Source organism: Mustela erminea, chromosome 21, assembly GCF_009829155.1.
Source record: "Mustela erminea isolate mMusErm1 chromosome 21, mMusErm1.Pri, whole genome shotgun sequence".
Taxonomy (NCBI): domain Eukaryota; kingdom Metazoa; phylum Chordata; class Mammalia; order Carnivora; family Mustelidae; genus Mustela; species Mustela erminea.
In genome coordinates this window covers 8,164,666-8,192,652 of record NC_045634.1, presented here as the reverse complement: position 1 = coordinate 8,192,652, position 27,987 = coordinate 8,164,666, and the positions used below count along the sequence as shown (strand labels likewise).

The 27,987-nt window shown below is 37.6% G+C and overlaps 2 long non-coding RNA genes across 2 annotated transcripts; one reads left to right on the top strand and one right to left on the bottom strand.

Moving 5' to 3' along the window:
- Positions 1 to 643: 643 nt before the first annotated feature.
- LOC116582012 lies at positions 644 to 27,591 on the bottom strand. Its single transcript, XR_004282349.1, has 2 exons — positions 27,463 to 27,591; positions 644 to 860 (listed from the first exon to the last, which is right to left on the bottom strand). It is a non-coding gene; the product is annotated as an uncharacterized LOC116582012 (long non-coding RNA).
- Positions 17,642 to 22,892, top strand: LOC116582011. Its single transcript, XR_004282348.1, has 4 exons — positions 17,642 to 17,763; positions 18,493 to 18,543; positions 21,671 to 21,761; positions 22,793 to 22,892. It is a non-coding gene; the product is annotated as an uncharacterized LOC116582011 (long non-coding RNA).
- Positions 27,592 to 27,987: the final 396 nt, after the last annotated feature.

Below are 27,987 nucleotides of genomic sequence, written 5' to 3'. Positions count from 1 at the left end.
CTACTCCCCATCTTGTGCTCGCTCTCTCTGTGTCAAATAAATAAATAAAATCTTTAAAAAAAAAAAAAAAGACTCTTCCCCATTGACTTGTCTTGGCAACTTGTATATAATTTTCTATCATGTATTTACATAAAATTTTAGGAACATTCCTTCATTGTATTAGATATATTCCCCAGTGTGTTTTATTTTATTTTATTTATTTATTTTTTTTAAGATTTTATTTATTTATTTGACAGAGAGAGATCACAAGTAGGCAGAGAGGCAGGCAGAGAGAGAGAGGAGGAGGAAGCAGGCTCCCTGCTGAGCAGAGAGCCCGATGCGGGACTTGATCCCAGGACCCTGAGATCATGACCTGAGCCGAAGGCAGCGGCTTAACCTACTGAGCCACCCAGGCGCCCCCCCCCCCCCCGTGTGTTTTAAATGACAAGTTACTTTACTGTCCTTTGGTAGATGTATCTTCCTACCTGCACTCAGGAATTAATTTAGGAAATTGCCCTTCCCACTGCTTGCACTGAACTTGGTGTCCTGTAAAGATCGCGTGACCCCCTATGCCTTGGTCATAGTTGATTGGACTAAGGTGTTGGGTTTTAGGGAGGTCTCCACTTCACAAGTTCAAAACCAATGGAAAGACAGAAGCAGGAAATGGCAGATATCGGCTTTATTATTGATAAGGTGATTGGAAAATGTGACTCTGGAACGTTCGTCAAAATAGTTCAAATTCCTCTCTCACCCTTGCCCAAAGTCCAGACCTTGGGAAGGTCAGCCTGAGTGAAGGATTGGTTCCATACAGCAAGAAACTCTTCCAGATCAAAGGCAGAATGAGAAATAGAAAGGACATTCATCTGGTTCATATCATCCACCTAGGAAATAATAGACAAATGAATGTCACCTCTATGGCAAGAAATAATAAAAGGGAAGAGGTCAGGACTGTTAGTCTAGTGCAGTAATTTTCAAATTTTAGCATGCATCAGAATCAACTGAAGGGACTGATACAGTCATTTATTATTAAGGTTTTTATTTTGAAATAATCGTAGACTTACAGAAAAGTTGCAAAAATGGTTCCCATATACTCTTCATCTAGTTTTCCTTAATCACAGTATAATTACCAATACTAGAAAACTAACACTGACACAGTAATAATAATAATTTATAGACATAGTGGACATCCTTGATTCAATTCTGACTCTAGTGGAAATGCCTCTATGGTTCTGCCCATTGAGTAAAACACTGGCTTTAGAATGAGCTATATTTATGGTACCATTTCCTGAAAAGTAGCCTTTGAGCCTTATTTTCTTGGATGTTTTTATCATGGATGAGTGACAAATTTTTAAAGGAATTTTCAACACATATGGAAATAATTACATAATTGTTCCCTGGGACATATTACGTGATATCAATGGAGTTTCTAATATTAAATCTACATGGCATGACTGGAATACATTGCAGCCAGTAATAGCTTATTACCTTCTTGTGATGTTGAATTCTGTTTGTTAATAATTTAACCTAGAGTTTTGCATTAGTATCCGTAAGTAGATATTGTGATATTGGTCTTTCTTTCTATCTTCCTTCCTTCCTCCCTCCCTGCCTCCCTTCCTTTCTTTCTTCATATTGTGTCTGTCAGGTTTAGGTATTAATATCAAAGGTGCTTTGTAAGAATAACTCGGGAATTTCTTCTTAAACTGTATGTAGAACACTGGAACTATCTTTTTTAAAGATTTGGTAAAATTCTAATATGAACCCATCTGAACCTGGTGCTTTTTTGTAGGGTAGTTCCTTAATAAATTTCTCTATATCTTCCATGGAAGTTAGTTTGGTTGATCTTCATAATAAAATTTCTAATTCTAATGGACTCAAATTTGGCAATCTGTATTTTCCTAAGAAATTATCTGTTTTATCCAGGTTTTCAGATTTATTTGTAAAGGCATCTGCAGAGTAGTATCTTATGAATTTGTTTTTCAATTTCTGTGGTTGTGTCTCCATTTCATTTCATATTTTGCATATTGTGATCTCTTTCTTTTTCCTTCCGTGTTGGCTGGTGGTTGTCTATTATGATTTTTCTGAACAGGAGTTTGATTTATTGATTAGGTCCATGTTACTGTTTTTATTTGGTTTCTGTTTTTATCTTTGTTTTCTGTTTTTATCTTTAATTCTTCTCCTGTTAATTCTTTCAGTTTATTGTATCTATTTGTTTGTTTGTTTCTTGATTTGGTAATTGAATTCAGTTATATTCATTCCTTTATTTTACTGATGAAAATGTTTAGTGCAATGCAGTTTACTCTGATCACTGGTTTAAATGTATTCCAAATTCTGGTATGTAACATTTTTATTTTCATTATTTTTTAAAAATTCTGTAAATTCAGTTTGTATTATCTAACTAAAGAGTTATTTAATAGTTAAAAAAATTTCCAGGTGTAAGGGCTATTCTGTGTTTTTATTCCTAACTTCTAATTTTGCTGTACTATAATATTTCTACGATATGAAATTACCAATTTTTTTTACCTAATATTTGGTTAATTCTTGTGAATGTTTCATGAGTCCTTGAGAAAAAGTTTCTTCCTGTATTATCAGATTGTAGAGATTGACATATACCCATAAATTCTACCTTGTTGATTGTATTAAGTATCCTGTCTCTTTAGTTTTTATTTGCTTAATCTGACTTTTATTGTAAATGATGTCCTCAAGTCTTGTATTTTTACTAGGTTTTTTTTATCTATGTCTGTTTGCACCTCCTGTATTTTTTGCTTCATAAAGATGATTACTGTGTTATTTTATGGACAATAATTCATCAATTTTATATTTTCTTTGTGACCTGTCATGTTTAGCATTAAAAAGTGCCCTTACTATACAAAGTCAATGTACAGAAATCAGTGGCTTTCTTATACACTAACAAATATAGAAAGGGAAATTAGAGAATCGATTCCATTCACTATAGCACCAAGAACCATAAGATACCTGGGAATAAACCTAACCAAAGAGGTAAACAAACTGTACTTGAGGAACTACAGAACACTCATGAAAGAAATTGAAGAAGACACAAAAAGATGAAAGGCCATTCCATGCTCTTGGATTGGAAGAATAAACATTGTTAAAATGTCTAAACTGCCTAGAGCAATCTATACTTTTAGTGCCATTCCGATCAAAATTCCACTGGTATTTTTCAAAGAGCTGGAGCAAATAATCCTAAAATTTGTATGGAATCAGAAGAGACCCTGAATCACTAAGGAAATGTTGAAAAACAAAAATTAAACTGGGGGCATCATGTTACCTGATTTCAAGCTTTTCTACAAAGCTGTGATCACCAAGACAGCATGATACTGGCATAAAAACAGACACATAGACCAGTGGAACAGAGTAGAGAGCCCAGATATGGACCCTCAACTCTATGGGCAAATAATCTTCGACAAAACAGGAAAAATATACAGTGGAAAAAAGGCAGTCTCTTCAATAAATGGTGCTGGGGAAACTGGACAGCTATATGTAGAAGAATGAAACTCGACCATTCTCTTACACTGCACACAAAGATAAACTCAAAATGGATAAAAGACCCCAAGTGAGACAGGAATCCATCAGAATTCTAGAGGAGAACATAGGCAGTAACTTCTTCGATATCAGCCACAGTAACTTCTTTCAAGATATGTCTCCAAAGGCAAAGGAAACAAAAGCGAAAATGAACTTTTGGGACCTCATCAAGATCATAAGCTTCTGCACAGCAAAGGAAGCAGTCAACAAAACAAAGAGGCAACCCACGGAATGGGAGACGATATTTGCAAATGACAGTACATACAAAAGGTTGATATCCAGGATCTATAAAGAACTCCTCAAACTCAACACACACAAAACAGACAATCATATAAAAAAATGGGCAGAAGATATGAACAGACACTTCTCCAATGAAGACATAAAAATGGCTATCAGACACATGAAAAAAATGTTCATCATCACGAGCCATCAGGGAGATTCAAATGAAAACCACATTGAGATACCACCTTACACCAGTTAGAATGGCCAAAATTAGCAAGACAGGAAACAACGTGTGTTGGAGAGGATGTGGAGAAAGGGGAACCCTCTTACACTGTTGGTGGGAATGCAAGTTGGTGCAGCCACTTTGGAGAACCGTGTGGAGATTCCTCAAGAAATTAAAAATAGAGCTTCCCTATGACTCTGCAATTGTGCTCCTGGGTATTTACCCCAAAGATACAGATGTCGTGAAAAGAAGGGCCATCTATACCCCAATGTTTATAGCAGCAATGGCCACGGTCGCCAAACTGTGGAAAGAACCAAGATGCTCTTCAACGGACGAATGGATAAGGAAGATGTGGTCCATATACACTATGGAGTATTATGCCTCCATCAGAAAGGATGAATACCCAACTTTGGTAGCAACATGGACGGGACTGGAAGAGATTATGCAAAGCAGAGAGAGTCAATTATCATATGGTTTCACTTATTTGTGGAGCATAAAAAATAGCATGGAGGACAAAAGGAGATGGAGAGGAGAAGGGAGTTGAGGGAAATTGGAAGGGGTGGTGAATCATGAGAGACTATGGACTCTGAAAAACAATCTGAGGGTTTTGAAGGGGCAGGGGGTGGGAGGTTGGGGGAACCAGGTTGTGGGTATTAGAGGGGGCATGGATTTCATGGAGCACTGGGTATGGTGCAAAAACAATGAATACTGTTACGCTGAAAAGAAAAAAAAAGTGCCCTTACTTATTATTTGTTTGGCTTGACTTCTACTTTGTCTGACGTCAGGATCATTACTCATCTCTTTTTCTTTCCATTTGTCTGATATACCTTTGTATACCACCCATTTATTCTGTTTATTTTTCTTGTTTTAAATTTGGTTCTTGTGTCCAGGATACACTTGGGGTTTGAGACACATTTATGAGACACATTAAAAATCTCCTTCAGTTAATATGTGTGTTGAGCTTTTTTTTCTTAATTGATATGTCTAATATGTTTGGTATATGTTAGTATTTTTAAATTATGTGTATTTCCCTGTATTTCCATATTTTTTTGCCTCTGCAATATTTGTGTCCTTTGTCCTATGATTTAAAAAGTTGGTTTTTAGGGGTGCCTGTTTGGGTCAGTTGGTGAAATGTCTGATTCTTGATCTCAGCTCAGGTCATGAACTCGGGGCTGTGAGATGGAACCCCGCATTGGCCTCTGTGCTCAGTGTGGAGTCTGCTTGAAGCTCTCTTTCCCTCTCTGTCTGCCCCTCCCCCTGCTCCTACTCTCTTTTTATCTCTCAAATAAATACATTTAGCCTCCCTTGCAGACATTTAGCAATATCTGGATACGTTTTTGAATATGGGAGTGGGCAGAAGATGGTGTTGCTTCTGGCACCTAGAGAATAGAGGCTGGAGATGCTGCTAAATACCCTACAGCTTTTGGGAGAGTTCCCCAAACAAACAATTATACGGCCTAACATGTCAATAGGCCCAAAGTTGAGAAACCCTGGCAAACAATCTGTAAAGTGCTCACCATCAGACCTCTCGCTGAAGTTTTATCCCCATATCCTTGCGGTGTGTGGGTAGCTCAGTCAAGGGAGTGTCTGACCCTTTGTTTTGGCTCAGGTTCTGGGATGGGGCCCAAGGGCGGGCTCTTCATGCAGTGGGGAGTCTGCTTGAGGATTCTCTCTCTGCCTCTCCTCTGCTCCTCTCCCTGCTCGTGTGCTCCCTCTCTAAAATAAATAAATCAATCTTTAAAAAGAAAAGTCACATCCTTAACTTGTAAAGCTTATTCTTTGCAGATACTTCAAGAAGGGTATCTGCATGTAGAATTCAAGTTCTCTTATGTTGAGAACTGTTTCATGTCCTCAGATGCCTGCTTGAGTGTATTTAGTTCTTTTTGGAATGTCATTTTGCAGTTTTCTTCTGTTTCATGGTTGGGTTTTTTGGGGGGGAGTATTTGTCTTCTGAAATTGATGTGTACTGACCTTTTGCAATACTGCTGTATAGATCTGTTGATTTTCTTCTTGGTTAATTTTTTTTGTGGTATTGAGTGTTTTATAAGAATCCTGGTTCAACCACAACTCTTTTGTCAGATTCTTTGGTGGAGTTTTGTTTGGTGGTAAAGGAGGGGCTATGAGAGATGTGAGTATGTGTGTGTTTCCTTTTTTGGTTTGGATGTTTCCCCAACAGAGCTTATTTAGTGCTTAAACCAGGTGATGTGGTAGTGTTTGCCTTAGTCCACTACACATTTTCTTCAGGCTTTTCCTTCCTCATTTAAATAACTTCCCTCCCCTCCCATTTATGTAAACTTTCTTTTTGAAAGGTTATAAATACATCGATTTTGGAGACCACTAGTAAGCCTTTTTTCAGATGATAATTCTAGCTTGTATCATTTCTTAGCTCTTGGATTCCTTTGCACCCATTTTTTTAGACTGGACATTGGATACTTTTTATTTTTATTTTTTAAGGTTTCATTTATTTATTTGAGAGAGAGAGAGAGAGAAAGAGAGAGAGAGCATGAGTAGGGGGCAGAGAGAAAAGGAGAAATGGACTCCCTGCTGAGCAGGGAGCCTGATGTGAGGCTTGATCCCAGGGGCATGATCCCCGAGATCATGATCTGAGACAAGGCAGATGCTAAACTGACTGAGTCACCCAGGTGTCCCAGACACTTTTTAATAGCCTGTTTCACTATTTAGTCCTTTTTATCATTTTTAGCTTCATTTTGTTGATTAATTTCTCTTGGTTTCCCAACCAGAAACTCAGAACTGTGAAGACAATATACATAAGGCCTCAGAATTTTTTATCTTGGTAATGCATAGCATGGTGCCATGAATATAGTAGGTATTCACTAAACACGTAGTGCTTGATAAGTAATGGAAGCCTAATTTTAGTGAGGGAAGGAGAAAAACCTGTGCAGCAAAGTAAAGTCTCAAGTCAATGTGACTCCCCCTCTAGCTGTGTTTGACACACGTCCCAGAGAAGCCAGACAGGGGGAGACATGTTCAGGACAAGCTGTGGGACAACAAGCGAATGAACAGCGGGAGGAAAAGAATTCGTCCGCAATGCTCTGTTTGCATCACTTTCTAGTGTAATCCTTACTGGAAAACAGAAAGATGAGAGAGAGACTTCCTCTTTGGCCCAAAGATAGGCCAACAAGTCCACCTTGCCCAGTTCCCTGGTTTGGCACAGCCTGCCTGATCCTAACCTTAATATGTATGGGCGGTATACCTTGTCTGATCATCTGCAAAATGACAGGCATTAATATTGGTCTGGTAGATGGTTGGCAGAATTGAATGAGAGGAAGGTGGCAGGACGGTGGGGCCGACTGCCTTACTCTGCATCTGTGACTTTGGGCCAGTTGCTTAACCTCCCCTGCTCCACGGCTTCATTTGTTATGCAGGGGCATTAATATTATTTACCTCAGAGGTCTTCTGTGAGAACTAAATGGACTGAAACAATGAGAGCCACTTAGGACAGTGCTTGGCACATAAGAAGACCTCAGTTAAGTTTTATTTTTGACTATGATGGTCTATCTAAATAAAGCACAGTGTCTGACACATGGTAGGAACTCATTGAATGCAGCTATCATTAACTCAATATTTAGTAGCATTTACTAAGATTGTTGTCCATGACAATAAATCTTAAAAAAAAAAAAAAGGTTTATTTGTTTATTTTAAGGAGAGAGAGAGGGGGGAGGGGAAGGGGCAGAGGGAATCTCAAGCAGACTCCATGCTGAGTATGGAGCTGGAAGAGGGGCTCAATCCCATGACCCTGAGATCATGACCTGAGCTGAAACCAAGAGTTGGACACTTACATACTGTCCCAACCAGGCACCCCACTGACAAAAATTCTTTAGGGAGCAAAAATTCTCCTCTGAAACACTGGAAAAGATAGAGGGGATGGTGATTCTAATAGCCACAGAGCATTTAACCATGACATTGTTAATTACTCCGTTCTCTTTGCCTCTGTTTATTTCAGCTATAAAATGAAGTGTTTAGAAGTTGGTCTCAAGCTTGCTTGCAAAGCTGAGAACTTCCATCCTTTCAAACAGGGGGAACCTTGGGTGGCTCAGTTGGTTAAACAGCTGCCTTTGGCTCAGGTCATGATCCCTGGGTCCTGGGATCGAGCCCCACATCACACTATGGAAGAGGCCTTGGTGGATCAGTAATTCTCAAAATGCTGTCTTCAAATCAAAAACAACAGCATCATCTGGGAACCTGTTAGAGATGCAAATTATGGGGCCCCACTTCCAACCTCCTGAATCAGAAACATGGGGGATGGGACCCAAAACCTGTAGTTTAGTAAACCGCCCCCCCCCCCACATGATTCTGATGCTCATTAAATTTTGTGGAACCCTGAACTGGAATACCAGAGGAAACTTAAAGAAAAATATGTCCTTGGTGGCTAAGGAGACTCTAAGGAGAAGCAGTGGTTCTCAACCCAGTTCATACATTAGAATCACCTAGGAAAAAGACCACCAAACACCAAAATTTGGCTCCAGCTCTAAAAATTCTGATTTGTTAGGTGGAGATGAGCCCCAGGAATCAGCATCTTTAAGAACACCCCAGGTGATTTCTACTGAGGCTCACTGCTTGTTAAACAATCTCATTATGCAAACGAATAAAGGGGTGCTCTGAGAAACTAGATTGATCACCAAAGTCATAGAACCAATTTGAACTCCAACTCAGGTGACCTGATCCTTCAGCCAGTCCTAAATCAATCATGTTTATTTTGTTGTTTTATTGCTTAAGTTCTATAATCTCCCCCTTTTGGAAAAAACATGGAGTCAAAATATTTAAAAATAATTCAAATTATATATTTAGTTATCTAATATGTTTGCCCAAAGAATGTCCATATTAGGGGGTTATTGATCTTTTATTTTTCATTTAATCAGTGGTTGTCCAAATATATCCTTACACACACACACACACACACATACACTCCACTCAGAGTTCCAGTTTCCTACATAAACACGTGTATGTGAGCTAGTTCATACAGGATATCAAATGTTCTCTTGTAAGTTAACATTTAACAGATTATAACAATGGAAAGTTGAAAATATCAATCTCCATATTGTCAACTTTCTTTAAAAAAAATAAAAAATATTTTATTTATTTATTTGTAAGAAAGAGAACACACAAGCAGGGCAAGTGGCAGGCAGAGGAAGAACTAGGCTCCCTGCTGAGCAAGGAGCCCAATGCAGGACTTGATTCTAGGACTTTCAGATCATGACCTGAGCCAAAGGCAGATGTTTAACTGACTGAGCCACCCAGGTGTCCCTCTATCCTGACAAATTTCTAAGAAGAGTGTCTTATAGGGAAATAAGAGAGAACCTATGATCAGTGATTCCTGGGCATCTACCAGACACATTAATTATTGACGGCTTTTGAGGTTACTATTTAACCAGGATAATTTTAAAAAGTGATTTAATAGCTCCAAATGTACTTTGCACTTAAAGGAACTAGAGGAAGACAATTTTTTATATTGTGGGGATGTTTAACTAGTATAGCCAGTGCTTTACAGAAATTTGCAAAGTGAAATATGGCAAGATACAGCAATACAGCAATCTAGACTGTGCCTTTCAAACTATGTTTATTCCTCAGAGGTGTTTATAGATTCTGCATATGATTTAAACCTCCTTTTTATACTTTATTTTAAGTTGTTTTAAAAGTTGAATTAAAAAGAAAATAGGTACATTCAAATGTGTTATATGACATTTAACACACTGAAGATGACCAATGAAATTAGCCTTATTTATTGATCAGCTTTACAAGTATGTGTCATAAAGTTGAATTCAGTTAATATTTGCAAGTGTAAAATATACTAATAAATATGCTTCTACTTGTTTTATTTATTGAGAGTTTGTGTGCATTTCATTAAATACACATTCTACATTTACAAATTTTAGAAATCACTGGACAAGAAAAAGATAAATAGAATTTCCTAAGAAAAATTAAATCTACTGGCTAACATCTAGATAAAATAGCCAACTGGAAAGAAAATATTTTTAGGTGTCTGAAGCACGCCGACAACTGCTGATTTATTTGGATGGATTACTAGATTAACTTTATGTGCATGTATGTGTGTGTTTATGTGTATGTATTATGGGTTTTACAAAAAGTATCCAGGATCTCTATCAGAATAAAATTCCATAGATCATGTTCTCTTTTCCTTTTTATAGGTTCCTGCATTGGTGGTATTTCCCTGCCCCCTGCCCTTAGAGTGCTCTATAAATAAAGGACTCCTCCATAGACTGGGTCAGAAAAGAAAAAGATAATCTCTACCCCCTGCAAGAAAGTAAGAAAGAGAGAAAAGAAAGTGATCCCTTTACAAAGTTTCTTCCTTCTCCAGGTATAATCTATATTCAAAGACTGGAAATAGAAATATGATCAGGAATGGTAAATCCATAATGGGAAAATTATGAATATTTAAGAAGTTTTTCTACTCTCCTATCCATTGTATTGCAAATTTCAACACATATGTTCTCCCACAGACTACAAAGAGCAATAGCCATTGCCGACATGAACCAAGGTTTGGTTTAAGAGGACCAAGTCCCATGTCAGAGGTAAATTAACCATAGCTGCTTCTCTCACTTCTTGTGTTTGCCACTGGGTCAGCCAGGCCCATATTTTAAGGTCTATAATTTCATCTTCTTTTAGGCAACCTCTGGGTTTCCATAATTGTGCCAACAATAAAAGGTCTGCTAAAGGAAAGTGGCCTTTAATAAAAAAGCCCTGTTCGGTTCCCCTTCTTAGCCCTGAAGGATAATGACAAGAGAAATTCTCCCGAAGAATAAAAGTGAGGCTGGCCAGATTTCAACAAGAAATCTATGCTTTTCCTAGAAAGGAGAACATGGTACTGGATATTGCTCTCTTGTTCTACTTTTCATCATGGGAGTTTTAAATGTGATGATCTTTTAGTATATCTTGTAAATTAGAAGTATTGAAGATGGTTGCAATTTTAACTCAAAGATTAAAAAATTCTGAGGCATGTATATAGGATCTGATTAAGTTTGAAAATGAGATGCAGGGGTGCCTGGGTGACTCAGTGGGTTGTGCGGTCAACTCTTGGTTTCGGCTCAGGTCATGATCTCAGGGTTTTTTAATGGAGCCCCACAGGCTCCATTCATCAAAATTATGAATTTTGATCATCAGGCTTCATGCTCAGCAGGGAGTCTTCCTCTACTCTTCCCTCTGCTCTCTCTCCCTCTCTCTCAAATAAATAAATAAAATCTTTAAAAAATAAAAGAAAATGAGATGTAGAAAGTGAATATGGCTTTGGCTTTTCTCTAGTGGAGAAGATTAATATGGCTGTATATAAAGCACTGTATTATGATAAGCAAGGACATTTTTCAAATTGTATGTATAGGAAAGGATGTGTGTACATAATGTACACATACACACATTATGTACACACACACACACGTACACATTGAAAAGAGACACAATGTATTAAGTATAAATTGGAGTGGTTACCTGGCTTCCAACACAAGCCCCATGGCTGTTTCCTTGCTCCCTCTTCCTTATTCAGATAGAACCCTAATTCTCTGGCCATTAATTGAGTTAACAATGAGTGCATGGATGAAACCAACCCACTGGGTTCTCAATTCCAGTATTTTTCAGGTGAAAACCAGTGGGAAAGAGACATTTTGGCCCTTGGTCAGAGAGCTATGAAAATGTCAATTCAAGGCTGTCATTTTTATTATTTATATTCCTACTGAGGACATTCACACTTGTTTTCCCCTTAGAATTTTCTTCCCTTGATTTTTCCACGACTGGCTGCTACTATTCATTTTATTCTCAGTTCAAATATTATCTCCATAGAGAAGGCTTTTTAAATTTATTTTTATTTATACAAATATAAATTTGCTTTTATTTATATGAATATTTGTTAGTCTATTTATACAAATCTCAAGTTTTCTGCCTCACTGCCCAACCCCAGTTCTGTACCACTTCATCTACTTTATGTAATCCTATCTCATTTTCTTCTTTGCTTTTATCATTACTTCAAAATATGGACTTGTGTCGCTCTCAGCTTCTGTCCTCTCTTTGTAAGTCTGTGCCCTCAGACTTTGAGCTATGATGATACCACTCTCATGGACCAATATATATGACTCCATCTTTAGTTACTGTTTCAGTTTCATCTCCATCTTCTACTGATATAATTTCATAGTTTAAATACCTAAGATATATATTTTTTTTTCTCCCCTCCCCCCCGCCCTGAAGCCGTGTCAGATGGAAGCAATCAGTGTAAGTGTAATATAATCTAGGGTCAGGTACACACTCCTACATTATGGAGGATAATCCTTTCATCTTGCTTCATTTTCTCAAGTAGCTATTTTGCACCAGAAAAGTGCTTTCAATGTGTGGTTCCTAAACAGCATTTAATATCAACTAGATATTTGTAAAAAATATACATTTGCATGCCCCACCCCAGGCTTATCAAACGAGAAACTCTAGAAGTGCTTTAGTAATCCATATTTCAATCCATGTTTTTATAAATTGTGTAGGACTTCTAGGTAGCTGGAAGAAATGGTGGCTGCCTTCCTTAACATCCCCTAATATTTCCTCCAAAAAACAATACAGAATAATAAAAAGGGAAAGATAAGTTGACGCCAAAACAATGCCCTTGGCATAACTTAAAAACAGAAAATGCCCAAACTTCAAAATAACTGTAAAGAAAAGTGACCAAATTTTAGTGAGCTGTTTCTCAGATTCGCACCCCAACTCTCCTCCACAGCATGGTTTTTGGCATTCAAAGAGAGGCTAAGAAAAACTGCAGGGAAGACAGAAGATGGAGGACTGTAAAGGAGCCAGGGGTCAATCTCAACACACCACTAAAAAGACTGAGCCTATCTTAAGTCTAAAATTGCTAAAAAAAAAAAATAATAAAGGAAAAGAAGAAGGACGAGGAGGAGTATACAAGAGATCAGAACACAGACTACAGGGAAAAGACTTAAAAGTATGTACAGTTTGAAGGCTCGATCTTCAAATATTTAGATTCTGGGAGACAGAATAAATGGAAGGCACAACAAAACTTGGAGAAAAAGGGAAGAAAAAAAAAAATCACCTCTCAGTAATAGGAAAAGAAGCAAAGAAGAAAAATGTGGAGTCCTGAAGTTCAAAAGGTAACCACAAACAATAAGAAAATAAATAACCCAATTATAAAATGGTCCAAATACCTTAAGAGACACCTCACCAAAGAAGATATATACATGGAAAATAAGCATATGAACTGATGCTCCACATCATGTGTTATGAGTGGAATTAAAATTAAAACAACAATGAAATACTACTATGCACACATGGGAGTGGTCTAATTTGGAACGCTGACAACACCAAATGTTGGTGAGGATATGAAGCAACAGGAACTCTCATTCACTGCTGATGGAATGCAAAATGGAGCAGACACTTTGGAAGACAGTTTGGTTGTTTCTTACAAAACTCAACATGTTTTTGCCATACAGTCTAGCAGCTCCACTCTGTGGTAATAACCCAAAGTGGGTGAAAACTTATGTCTACACAAAAACCTACACACCCAATGTTTATGACAGCTTTATCCATAATTACCCAAACCTGGAAGCAACAAAGATGTCCTTCAGTAGGTATATGGATAAAAAAGGTTTGGCACATCTGGACAATGGGATGTTATTCTGCACTAAAAAGAAATGAACTATTAAGGCACGAAGAGACATGGAGGAATCTTAAATACATGTTACTAAATGAAAGAAATCAAACTAAAAAGGCAACATCCTGTATAATTCTAACGATGTGACATTCTGAAAAAGGCAAAACTATGGAGAGAGTAAAATCAGTGGAACACAAAGGATTTCAGGTAATGAAAATATTCTGTATGATGTTATAATGATGGATTTACAATAATATATTTGTCCAAACCCATAGACTGTACAATACCAAGAATGAAACCTAACATAAACCATATTTGGGTGATTATAATGTGTCAATGTAGATTCAACCTTAGTAAACAAAACAAAACAAAACAAACAAAACAAAAACAACAACAAAAAATACACAAGAAAAAGAAAAACAAGTACTTCTCTGGTAAGTGATGTTGGTAATGGAGGAGGCTATGCAGGTATGGGGTCAAAAGGTATATGAGAAATCTTTATATCTCCCTCTTAGTTTTATTGTAAACCTAAAGCTTCTCTAAAAAATGAAGTCTTAAAAAAAAAGCACATGTGCACATACACACACACATACACACACATATCTCTTACAATTCCTCCATAACCTCCAAACAAAGATCCACTAAAGTATCTTTCAGAAGAGGACTTGTTAAACTAGGACTCTTGTAAAACACAGAATACCACAAAAAATCACTTTGTTTAGACACTGAATAGGCTTTGTCCAAGGAAGGTATAAGGAAAAAAAAAAATCAACAAAATAGGGTATGGCCCCATACCTTACTGCTATTCTGTGTAGAGTTGCACTTGATGTTTTCACAACAAAAGCTTAGGAGGGATCCGACAAGCAGGAGAAAAACATTGCACTTTGTCAGTTGCTGCCTGTTGAGAGACCATTCTTTATGAGACTCTCACATTTCTGCGCATTGACCAGCCTTCGTTCAAATTATCTTTTTAAAGATGTTTATATAGTGAACTTCCTTAGAAGATAGAGATGATGTCTTCCTCTGGAGCAAAATGCAAGTTTATTAAAGCTGTTGAAGGTAAAGAGAGTGTTTCCCTCCAGAACAACGGTAAACATTTGTATGTCCATTATAGAGGATCGGGTTCCCAAAGCTCTGGGTTTCTCTCATGGAGTGTGATCTGCTGCTTGTGAAGATGTCATATGTCATGTATTACCATGTAGGAATATGGTGTAGGTAACTAGAACCATTGCTATTATTCTTAGTGCTATTGCTGTGAGCAAGAATCTGTCCTTTGTCTCTGATTTAGTGGTTTCATTTCTTCTGCTAGCATCCACCAAAATGCAGCAGGTTAACTTGTGAGCTAGTAAGTAAGGTAACATTTCAGACATTTAACAGTTATGGAGACATGCATCTATGCAATCCTGACATTTAGGACCACTATGATCAGAATCTAAGCAATTTGTTAGAACTTTGGCTGATTCTCTTGATAGGAAGGAACACGGAATGCTTGTGAAGGAAAGAAGGTAACAGCAAGATCATCTCATGGCTCAGTCCCTCTTGCATGCAGCCTTTTATGCAAACATTAGATCTATTTGAAGATGACTATAAAAAGTCTCAGAGTTCTTTGCAGCAAGACTTGGCAGCTATCAGGGTGTTCTGCTCCTTGGGGAGATTTCCCTGAGAGAGACAAAATCCTGTGGAAAACCATAGATATGGCGTGAATAATACTTGGGCTCTTGCCCCCAAAAGGTTTCAATGTTGATCAAGGTGACCCACTGGAGAATGAGAAACTGCCTCAAAGGAATTCAAATACATTCTGGTGATCAGTCCCATTGTCCTAGAATACTCTCTTATTCCTTGTATTGAAATCAGGCAAGAATTTACAAGATGTCACCATGACAATGAAGAAGCAAATGCTTGGGATTAAGACGGACTCCTTAAAAAAAGGTGTTACTGTGGCATAAGAGTAGGCATATAAATCAATGGAATAAAATAATCTAGAAATAAGCACTGACATTCATGGTCAATTGATTTTCAATGTGGATAACAAGACAATTCAATATTAAAAAGTGCTGGGACAACTGGTATACATGTATAAAAGGATGGAATTGGACCCTTAAATATAAACAAAAATAACTCAAAATGGATCATAAACCGAAATGTATAAGCTAGAACTTTGAAACTCTTAGAAGAAATTATAGTAGTAAATCTTCATGACCTTGGGTTAGGCAAAGATTTCTTTGATAAGACATCACAAGAAAAAGGAAAAAAAAAGATTAATTGAATTTCATCAGGATTAAAATCTTTTGTGCTTCAAAGGACATCTTCAAGAAAATAAGGAAAACCACAGAATTGGACAAAATACTTGCGAATCATATATCAATAAAGGATTTGGATCTAGACCATATAGAATATGTCTTTGGCTCAATAATAAAACTATAAATACTCCAATTAAAAATGAGCAAAGGACATAAATGGACATTTCTTCAAAGATACATAAGCATAAAAAGCACATACAATGATGCTCAATATCATTAATCACTTGAAAAATGAAAATCAAAACCACAATGAGATGGGATATCACACACATTAGGATGGCTATAATAAAAAAGATAGATAATAACAAGGATTGGTAGAGAAGTAGAGAAATTAGAATCCTTATAAGTTATTGGTGGTGTGGTAAAACCATTGATTGGGTAAATAGTTTGGCACCTCCTTCACGAGTTAAACATGAAGTTTCCATAACACTCAACACTTCCACACCTATCCATAAACTCAAGAACATTGAAAATATATGTCTACACAAAAACTAGTTCATGAATGTTAATAGCAACCTTATTCATAATAGCTAAAAAGTAGAAAAAACCCTCAAATGTACAACAACTAATGAATGGATAAATAAGACATGGTATTCATATGATGAAACATTTGGTCATAAAAAGGAATGAAGTACTGACATGTCATATGACACAGCTAAATCTTGTCAGGGGATAGAAGGAATGGGGAATTACTAACAAGTACACAGTCTCCCTTTGGGATGATGGGAATATTTTGGAATTAGGTAGCAGTGATAGATGAACAATATTGTGAATATACTAAAAACCACTGAATTGTAGTATACTTTTTAAAATGGTGAATTTTATGTTGTGTGAATTATACCTCGGTACTAAAATACTGCCTCCCCCCCCAAAAAAATACATGGCTGAAACTTGAAATCATTATGGTAAATGAAAGAACCCAGACACAGAAGGCCATATATTACATTATTCTGTTTACAGGTTTCCCTTGTATTCTGAAAGTTTGCTTTATGCCACATCACTTTTGTAAAAGAACTATCTTAGATTCAGTTTTTGCTAACTGAAAGAAATCTGAAGATGATTTTTGCTTTCATGAAATGGAAATTGCTTCTTTGCTTTAGGCCATTTTGGCTTATGAAGATTTCATAGGAACATTCTACTTTTGGATAGCAGGTGAAGCCTGCATAGGAAATAATGTCCAGAATAGGCAAATCCATAAAGACAGAAAGTAGATTAGTGGTTGCCAAGTGCTGGGAGTGGGGGTGGTGTGGTGGTAAATGGGTAGTGACTGCTAATGTGTCTGAGGATTCTTTTGGAGGTGAAGAAAATATTTTAAAATTGAATGTGGTGATGGTTGCACAACTCTATGAAATATATGGAAAATCATTGAGTTGCATACTTTATAAAGGTAAACTTTATGGCATGTGAATTATACATTGATAAAACTGTCATAAAAAGAACAAAAATTTTATCTGCTTAAGAAGTAGAAAGTGATGCAGTACCCATAAATAAGGAAATTGTTTAATAAATCTTTATATCTTATTATCTATAAAAAAAAGGTGCTACTATGCAAGTCAAGCCTGAGTTCACAAAAATGTAAACCCTGAAGTCCTAGGTAGAAGATAATGCTCCAGTGGCTGCTGAGTTAAAGGGTTCCCAAAGTGGAAGTAGATGGAATTTGAGTGGATAAAAAATTCTGGAATTTCATTTTGTTGAGTCACAAGCTGCCACCATATTACTCAAAACTGAAAGCAAACATACCATGTTATTAGTGCCACCTAGACTTTCCTCCACTACTCCAAACCCAGCTGTTTTAAGGAGAAGATGATTAGAAATAAGACTGAGGTCTCTCTGTCCTCAATGACTACCAAAGGCCAAATATACCAGTCCCTACTAGTCTGAGTAAGGTAGGGAACTTCTGGGTGACTTCAACTCCTATGTTTCTGTTGATACAGGCATCCCAAGTCACCATTCTACCCAATCTTGTGAAGGGACACGGGTCCCTGAATTCAACTCAGGGGTTTTGGGAAAGATTAGTGAAAAAGGAAAGCTAACATGACTTTGTGGGTGGGGCTTTGAGACAATTCAGTGTACTGATGTTTTCACATCAGTGAATGGTTGGAAGAACTGATGAGTTACATGGTTTTACTTCTCAGTCCCATAAATGACAGAGAGGATTAGTCTGATTACGAATTGTTGCATGTAGAGAGAGACTCATAACTTTGAAGTCCCTTAACTCTAAAGACTACTTTGAATTACAAGTCTCTGTGACTTACAAATTTACCAATGGGAGCTTCCAGCAATGGGACCCAGCCTCTACCTGGAAGCATTTTGGATTTGTTGCCTCCCCTTTGAAAAGCAGCTGTTAGTTTACTATTGGACATTTTTAAAAAAGATTTTATTTATTTATTTGACACACAGAGAGATCACAAATAGGCAAAGAGGCAGGCAGAGAGAGAGGGGAAGCAGGCTCCTTGCTGAGCAGAGTGCCTGACTCGAGGCTCGATTTCAGGACCCTGGGATTATGACCTGAGCCGAAGGCAGAGGCTTAACCCACTAAGCCACCCAGGTGCCCCTTACTATTCAACTTTTGTCAAAACCAAACCTTAACTCATAGAGAATTTGATACTCTACAGCCTGATGCTTTTATTTTGGAGTGGATCAATTCATACTTACTGACTGATAAGGTGAGAGGGGTCCAATGAGATTGCTTTTCAATTGGAAATGGCACACTTAAGAATATAGAGGGTCTGGCTCCACCAGTATCTCAGTTTTCATGCAAAAGTGACAGCCATTCCATTTGGGAGAAATTTCACTCCCAACTCCACTGCTTGTAGCAAAGTCATTGGCTCAATGGGACTCTCGATTTCCAGGGGTTCTCCTAAATGACTGGGGCTGGTTAACAGATGGCTTGGCTAAGCTGGCGTCTACTGTGCTGCTGTACCAGCTGCATAACAGTGAAAATGGATGTGGTTGTTCACTCTAAACTCTTCCACTCCAGTGGGCAGGACACAGGGGTGTTCTCATAGCTTTGGCCAATATGTGCCTTTATGAACTTGTTATATTTTTTACTGATTCTTGAGCTATTGCTGGTGGTCTGGCTGTTTGGTCTGCCACTTGGAAAACCAGAAGCAGACAGATTAAAGACACCCTTAGGGGTAAATTAAAAGCACCCTTTGGAGCAGATTAAAGGCACTTTTGGGATTGCTGATTGAACCATCTGTGTCACTCACAAGGATGCTCTCAGGAAGGGCCTGTTCTCTGATAAGACCAACTGTAATCAAGCTGCTTATGAAGCCTGAACTACACAAATCACCAAATGTGCCTGGGTCTACCATCATACTATACACAAAGACACTCCTACCATTGTAGACTGGGTGAGATAGACTTTATGTTGCTGATTCAGGTAAGTGTGTGGCCGTGTCAGTCCATTCAGCTGATCTAGGTCTTACCATGTGTCCTTTGAAACTAATTGTACCATGTTTTCAGTTTTTTAGATAATTTTCAGACTAAAAATGTGATGCTGTAGTGTCCGCTTTGTTGCAACAACCACTCAACAAAGATTAATAAGAAAGATATTTGATGGACGGTATGCATTCCTTGTCATACATCAGTATCTGCTATTATTGAGCTTGGAATGGCCTCCTTTAAACTTTACTCAAAAAGATTTCTGATTCTACCTCCTTTAGTTTCTGTATACTCTAGTAAGGCAGTTTGGTCCCTCATGAGTTCTCCCTAGAGATATCCCTAGAGATCATTTTCTCTCAGCTACTTTATGGGTAAATGATCAGCATGAATAAAATAGGAAATAATATAGAAGTATTTTGAAAATTTGGGATTCTTCCCTGACTATTCTTGGGAATGATGCTTTTTTCTTTCCCCAACAAAAATCCCAGGTCAACCTAGTTGGCATACCTTCTGAATGACAGCCTGACCAGGTGGGAACCTAGGAGAATGAAATTTAATTCTGGTTTGGCTTTTGGATTCTTTTGTTTGGTTGACAAGGTCCAAGAGCCTGAAGGTAATAAACACTTGGTTGAATACATTGCTTGCAGAATTCCCACATGGAGGCCCTCTGGGCCAAAATCTGGGGATATAATGGGTCTATATAAGATTTGTAAACATTTACTTTTCCCACTTGCACTTGGCTCTTCTGAAGAAAAGTTCTGAGTGCATGTGGGGAACAGGTCATGTTATTGTAGCAGTGGAATGAAAACAACAATCTTGGTACCTGGGAGGAAACAACTTAGACCCTGAGAGATATTGGAGGGGGGAACGAATATTAATGATCTCTGTCTTCCAGAGTTATCTCTGGAACTTTCTTCACAAAGGAAAATACCCTGTTGCAGTGTTCCCAAACTATTGCAAATACCTTAAATTTAATTGAGTGTTGGGTTTGCCATTCCTGATGAGATAGTCCTGACCACAATTTGATCACATTTTCTCTTAAACTTGCTGACAAGTCTATCAGGGGACCCATAAGAGTAGGGGATGCCCTCAGTTTCTACCTGTCATCACTTTCTGATGTCTTCTCCACTGTTTTCAGTAATTTGTTGTGGTGTGGATAAACATGACAGACTGAAAGACTGACTTTTGGGTGTCTCTCCAAAAATACTTATTTAAAGTAAACTGGAAAACCCAAGATCTGCCATCTGAATGGGAGGTTATCCTGGAGATATTGTCTACCTTTGCCATCAGACTGATGTAGACTCCACTTGGCAGTCCCTAATAATTGTGAACTCTTTTAGGTGGTACTATTCATGCCTTCAAGACTGTAATTTTTTGTAAGGAAGCCAGACATTCAGTAACTTGTCTCTCTCCAAAAATATGGTGACTGGCATCTTATTTGTGATCATGAGAGACCTTTGAGTATTTAAGGATACACCAAAAATAGATCATACAGCTTTTAGATATATCTAAAGTAAAGCCACCCTTAGATATCAGAAGGAAATTCTTTGAGGAATAACTGGATCATTATTTATGGTCACCTTGTAGACAGTTATCTTTATAATGGACAGTTACCCATATGATAGGTGTCGTTTAAGTAGGGGGAAAAAGTGGTAAGAAATTTGTCTCATTGACACAAACTTTACCCTAGAAAGCATTCAGTTTAGCTCCAATTCACTGGTAAGAACAGTTATGGATTGTGAGATTATTCTAGGCTTCCTTCTAATGAGTCAAGACACAGAGTCTGGGAACGTGCCAAATACATCCTGCTGTATAAGAATTAATGTTTCAGGTCAAGTGGGAAAGTCAACACAGAAACGTAAAGAGAAAGTCACTTGGTTTCCTAAAGTAAACCATGATGGTCCATGTGTTTTTGTTTAGCTGGCTGGATTTAGGATCCTAGGAGGGATGGTTGAGGTTGTGACTTCAGGCTGGCCTCATCCTGCTGTTTGGAGTCTTGCTGTTAGTAACCTTTATTGAATACTTTATTAGACAAACTGAATGGATTTGGTCCCAGCCTCTACTGATCAGATTATTTAGAGTAGGCAGTGTAGTGAGAAACTCATGGGAAAATTCTCTAGAAACAGGGATGACAAAGGAATGAGAGGTAGGTGTTGGCAAGATAATTCTCTAGGAGTCTCTTCTTGTATTTCTGTGTATCTTGGGAAGCAAGACATTGACTGGCCTTCACTCTAGACTTGCATAGCAAACATCCTTGGATGGTAGAGATCATGTTTCCCTCCACAATAATTTACTTATGGTTTTGGGAGACAGAGATGTTTCTTTCCAGAGCAAAAAGCAGGCATGATTTCTGACCATAATAAAAGATTCTAGTTCCCTAACCTCAGAGTCTCTTTCTTGTAATAGCACCTACTGCGTGTGATGGTTTCACTTGGACCTTTCTGTGTCACTGTCTCAGAGAGCCAGCATAAAAGCTAGCACTCTGGCGCTTGATGCTGTGAGTAACAAATGTCCTTTGTCTCTGACATGGGAATTTTATGTTTTTTTAACTTGTTAGCTTGCAAGTAGAGTAAAATTTCACAGAGGAGTTACATGTCAGGACTAGAAATAGTGCTGATCATACTAAAGATACTGAGACCTTCACAGGTATCTCTCTTGCTAAGGTGGAAGGAAGAAGAATTTTGGGGGCAACATAGAGCAAACACACAGAACAAATAGAAAGTCCATTGTCTATATTGGACTATCACCTTAGGTGACAATGCGATCACTCATGAAGCTCAGTATGCCAGAAAAAATATGATGAAAGCAGCTTGTTAAGGTACATTAACCTGTTAGTATTTTGCAAAATGGACCATGAATCAATAAAACAAATTAAATTCAAGCAATATATTGAACACACTGAACACCTACTATATAAAGCCACTACGCTGTCTGCTTTCTTCAAAGTTCTACAACCAATGCAGAGGCGAATGAGATGAGCAATAAGAGACAGTTTATAATTTGGTTGGGAAAAATTTTGTATAAAATCATAGTACAAACTTGAACAAAGTAAATTAAATATACTGTATAAATAAAGAGACGAAAGTCAAAAAGGACTTAAAATTTTGGAGGAAGAAATTAGGTAACTTTGCTTTAGTTTTAGCTTTGCTTTGTTTAGCTCCATATGTGAGAGCTCCACACCCTTTGTTGGCCTATACTTTCCCAATGAAAAGTTAATGAACAATCCTTTTTCTGAAGAAGGTCAGAGCAGGAACCAGAGAAAGATTCATTACAGAATCTGCTCAAACCTGTGAAGACTTCATGGCACTGACCCGGGTTTACTGAACTTAAGTCTCAGAGTTGGGGGTCACTCATCGGTCACTGAACAGAATATCATTAGAGTTGAGGAGACAGCACAAATAATGGATTTAAGTAATGAGGAGGTAGATGAAGAAAAAAATATTCTTAATCTTCTTAGGGTTCTGCTTCTGTGCTTAAGTTTATAGATAGGGAGAATCCATAACCTAGATTCCTATTTCTATCTCCAAGATTGCTCACAGAACTACAAAGACATCTCAGAGTGTGCCCTTCACTGGCACACACCATGATGGTTTTTCTCCTCAAGCACCTGCACACGTGGGATGTACAAAGTAAGCCTATGATAAACTGATCTTTATTAAAGCTTATATTTTTGAATAAAGATCTTGAAGAGGTAGCTTTATTTGCTAGCAAATCTTTTTTTAATGGGTGAATTAAAAAAAAATTAATTTAATTTAATTTTTTTTCAGTGTTCCAAAGTTCATTGTTTATGCACCACACCCTGTGCTTATAGTTTTTCTCTAGCAATACACTGCTTTGGGATCACTTACAGGGTGGTTTTGAGAATTAACCAGATTTGATATATGTGGAAAACACTTGGTAAACTGTAAAATGGTAGGTGAATTTTAGAGTTTATTTATATATTCATCCAAAGCTTTGCTTCAGAAAGAAGTTAAGGACTATTATTTATATTTCTATGAATAGCTGGTCATCTATCTTTTGGCTAGAAGCCAAGCAACTCACATATCTTCAAACTTTTATTCTGACTCTACTATCTCTCCTCAGAGTTCTTTGCTTGGAAAACTCTTTCCTTCATAGGGTTGGTTTGCCTTTGGGAAAAATAAAAGAAAAAATATACATAATATATATAGTTTATATAACTACTTTTCTTCCCTCATTATAGATTTCTATCTCAGGATATTTAGAAAGGAAAGGCAGCTGGAAAAAATGAAAATTACCATCTGAAAAAGTGATTATTGATAATACTGTACATCATATCATTTTTCTAAAGATCATACACATTGAAAGCCCATTTTTAAGTTGTTTTCACTTAATGCTTTATGAACATTTTCTCTTGTTCATAATATTCTTCAGAATCATAGTTTTTAAATTATAAATGTTGCATCATGTTCCATTTGGAGATAGTACCATTAATTTATTTAATTATTGTTTTTTGTTTAGATGATGTAAAAATTTTTATTTAGTGAATTAAACATATACCTACCACATTATCGATAAGCCATTCCACTGCTCAGATATTTATTTACCCAAGAGAAATGAAACACCTGTTCATACCAAAAGTTATATATGAGTATTTTGTAATACCTCAAACTGAAAGTGACCCAAATGTCCACCCATAGGTGAATGAATAAATAAAATGTGGTGGTACCTACATATGATGCAACACTACTTAGCAATAATAAATAAAATAATAAATAAAAAAAAAAGAGTCTCTTCAACAAATGGTGCTGGAAAAATTGGACAGCCACATGCAGAAGAATGAAACTGGACCATTTCCTTCACCACACACACAAATAAGATTCAAAATGGATGAAAGACCTCAATGTGAGACAGGAATCCATCAAAATCCTTGAAGAGAACACAGGCAGTAACCTCTTTGACCTCAGCCACAGCAACTTCTTTCTAGGAACATCGCCAAAGGTAAGGGAAGCAAGGGCAAAAATGAACTATTGGGACTTGATCAAGATCAAAAGCTTTTGCACAGCAGAGGAAATAGTCAACAAAACCAAAAGACAACCGACAGAATGGGAGAAGTTATTTGCAAACAACATATCAGATAAAGGGCTAGTATCCAAAATCTATAAAGAACTTATCAAACTCAACACCCAATGAAAAAACAATCCAATGAAGAAATGAGCAGAAGACCCGAACAGACATTTCTGTAAAGAAGACATCCAAGTGGCCAATAGACCCATGAAAAAGTGCTCAACATCACTTGGCATCAGGGAGATACAAATCAAAACCACATTGAGATACCACCTCACACCAGTCAGAATGGCTAAAATTAACCATTCAGGAAAGGACAGGTGTTGGAGAGGATGTAGAGAAAGGGGAACAAACCCTCCTACACTGTTGGTGGGAATGCAAGCTGGTGCAGCCACTTTGGAAAACAGTATGGAGGTGCCTCAAAGAGTTGAAAATAGAGCTACCCTATGACCCAGCAATTGCACTACTGGGTATTTACCCTAAAGATAGAAATGTAGTGATCCAAAGGGGGCAACTGCACCCCAGTGTTTATAGCAGCAGTCCACCACAGCTGAACTATGGAAAGAGTCTAGATGTCCATCAACAGAGGAATGAATAAAGAAGATGTGCAGTGTATATACAATGGAATTCTATGCATCCATTAAAAAATTGAAATCTTCCCATTTGCAATGATCTGGATGGGACTAGAGGGTATTACGTTCCGTGAAATAAGTCAATCAGAGAAAGATAATTATCATATAATCTCTCTGATAGGAGGAATTTGAGAGGCAGGGCAGGGGGTGATGAAGGGTGGGGAGGGAAAAAATGAAACAAGATGGGACCAGGGAGGGAGACAAACCATCAGAAACTTTTAAGCTCCGGAAACAAACTGAGGGTTGCTGGGGGGAAGGGGGGGTGGGAGGAATGGGGTGGCTGGGTGATGGGCATTGGGGAGGGTGTCATGCAATGGTGAAGGCTGTGAATTTTGTAAGGCTGATGATTCACAGACATGTACTCCTGAAACAAACAATACGTTATATGTTAATTTAAAAAAAAGAGAACGGACTACTGGCACATGCAGTGACATGGATGAATCTCAGAATCATTGTGCAGACCCAAAGAATCCAGACAAAAAATAATGTGCTTATCATTCCATTTACGTATAATTTCATAGAATACAAAGTGCTCTATAGTGACAGCAGTTGCCTGAGGACAAGAGTGAGGGAGGATTGGATGAGAAAGCATGAGGGGGTGGAACTGTCCAGTATCATGATTTTTCCTGATTGTTTCATGGGCAGAAACATGAACCAAAACTCATTGGGTTGTATAATTTAATTATATATTGTTTAGCATACATAAATAATACTTCCATAAAGCAATTTAAACATTGCAGTTTGGTTTGAAAATAATATGTTGATATATGATGACCCACTGAGTTATAAGAATTTTTTTTTTACAAAACTCTGGTTTTTTAAAAACATATTTCTAGGCTCTATTTTCCTGGGAAGAATGGTGTAAAATTTTAGGGCTTTGGGCACATATTGTGCAACTTCCCTTGAAATAGACCTTAATATGTGGAGTCCCACTAGTAGTGGAAATAGAGGTTCATTTTCTGAGAACTGGGGAGCTACTTATATCTGCACATTTTTTTATACCAGTATGAGTTAAACTCACTTTGTAGCTTATGTGCAGTTCATTTCTAGGTAATTATCAGAACAGAACCAATTCCTTCTCAAATTGGACAGTGTCTATTTCCAAGAATGAGTGCTTATGAAACAGAAAAGAAGGGATTCTTTGGCAGGACTGTTATTCACCACTGGTCAGAACCCTACCAAAAAGAAGCTCCTCCAAGTTATTTAGATTGCTTTCTCAAACTGCCTGCTCTTCTGGGTAGATCAGGGACCTGAACTTATCCACGTAGCCATGGAGATCAGGATGGGAGTTCCATGTGCTCTCAGTCAGGTGAAGAGGTTGAGAAGAAGGACATGGGCGAAGGACCCGGAAGATCCTTAGGGCACATGAAATCTCACTTGACCTCTCCATTGCTGACTTCACAAACATCTTAATGCATGAGGACCACTAAAATACAGCACTCTGTGGCTCTTTTTTCCTTTTTTTTCTCTCTCTCTCCCTTTCTCTCTCTTTCCTTTCTTTCTTTCATATTTTATTTATTTATTTATTTATTTATTTATTTATTTATTTATGAGAGAGAGAGAGAAAATATGACCCAGATGGGGTTGTGTGTGAAGGGCCAAGGCAGAGAGAGAAGCAGATTCCCTGCTGGTCAGGGAGCCCAACTCTGGACTCCAACCCAGGACCCTGAGATCATGACCTGAGCCAAAAGCAGATGCTTAACTGACTCAGCCACCCAGGTGCCCCACAATACTTTTTCTTTATTCCTGCAGAAAATATCTGTAACTAATATCAGTCTGTGTGATTTTGTGGAAGGACCAGGCTTTGGAGCCGGCTTCAAATATGTGACTTAGGACAAGTTATTCATTTCTCAGAGGCAGATTTGGGCAGTGAAATTTATCTTGCAAGATTGTTTTGAGGAAAAATGAGAAAACATATATAAAAATTTACAATGCCTAGTGCAATGTTAGATATTAGGTTTCTTCCTAATTTAAAATGTTAGATATTAGTTTTCTTCCCAATTAAAAATTAAAAATTAAAAATAAGTCTAATCTTCTCCCGTAGATTGTCACTGCATTTTATATACTATCTAATCTGTTGTCGGAAGGAAAACATGACAACGATGAAAATGTTTTGTAAACTGTAGGATGCCATACACATCTGAGATGGCAGTTATCTTTGCTTTTAAATCCTATAACACCTGGATCAAAGTTAGCTCCTCTTAAAAAACCAAAAAGTCTATAGCGGTTGATTAATAGAGTAAAGAGACCTGGTACTCAGACATTTCAACAGATGCCAGGATACTAAACTACTATTTTTTTAATATGTAGAAGAAAAGCCGAGTGCTGACTCTGTCCGCTGGGTAATTACCTTGAGGATGCCAGTGTCTGCTGTTGGCAGCAGTTTCGAGTCATTGTGAAGCACCTGGAATGGAGCCAGGCAATTTTACTTAAGGAAGGAGGGTTGTTGATAAAATACACTCACAAAAGCATTAATGGTCATGGTTTCTAACAAAGGAGAGATTTCTAGAAAACTAGGTTGGAAAAAAAGCATTTTCTTACCCTTAATAACGAGGTCTATGTTGATCGCCACTGTGAATTTGGAACAGCTGACCTGCTGTTAACAAAATGCTTACATGGACTGCAAAGCTGGAAGAAAACCAGAGAGCCTGTGTCCTAAGGGGTAACGGGCATGCCGACACGCTCTCTCCAAACCTTATGACAGCTTGGGAAATCTCTGAAGTTACCTTGTATTTTTGGAAAGTGGGAAGCCAGGAAAAAAAAAAAAAAAATCCTGGGAAACCATCCAAGTTTTAAAAACATCTTTTCTCTTCCTGGCTCTCCTGCTGTTATTTCAACTCTTTGCAAAGAAGGACAATCAATAGTTATTTTTAGATATTTAACACACCATGAGATTGGTAATTAACCAAGGCAATGTTTCTGAAAATAGTTTGCTTCTATATATGAAGGTAATATTTGCATGAGGGTTTTCCTCCCCTATGGCAAATGTTTGTTAAGCTCATTGCAGACTTTCATCCCTGCCAGTCACGTACAGAGGTCATGAAAATCTGTCTTGCTGCAAATTGT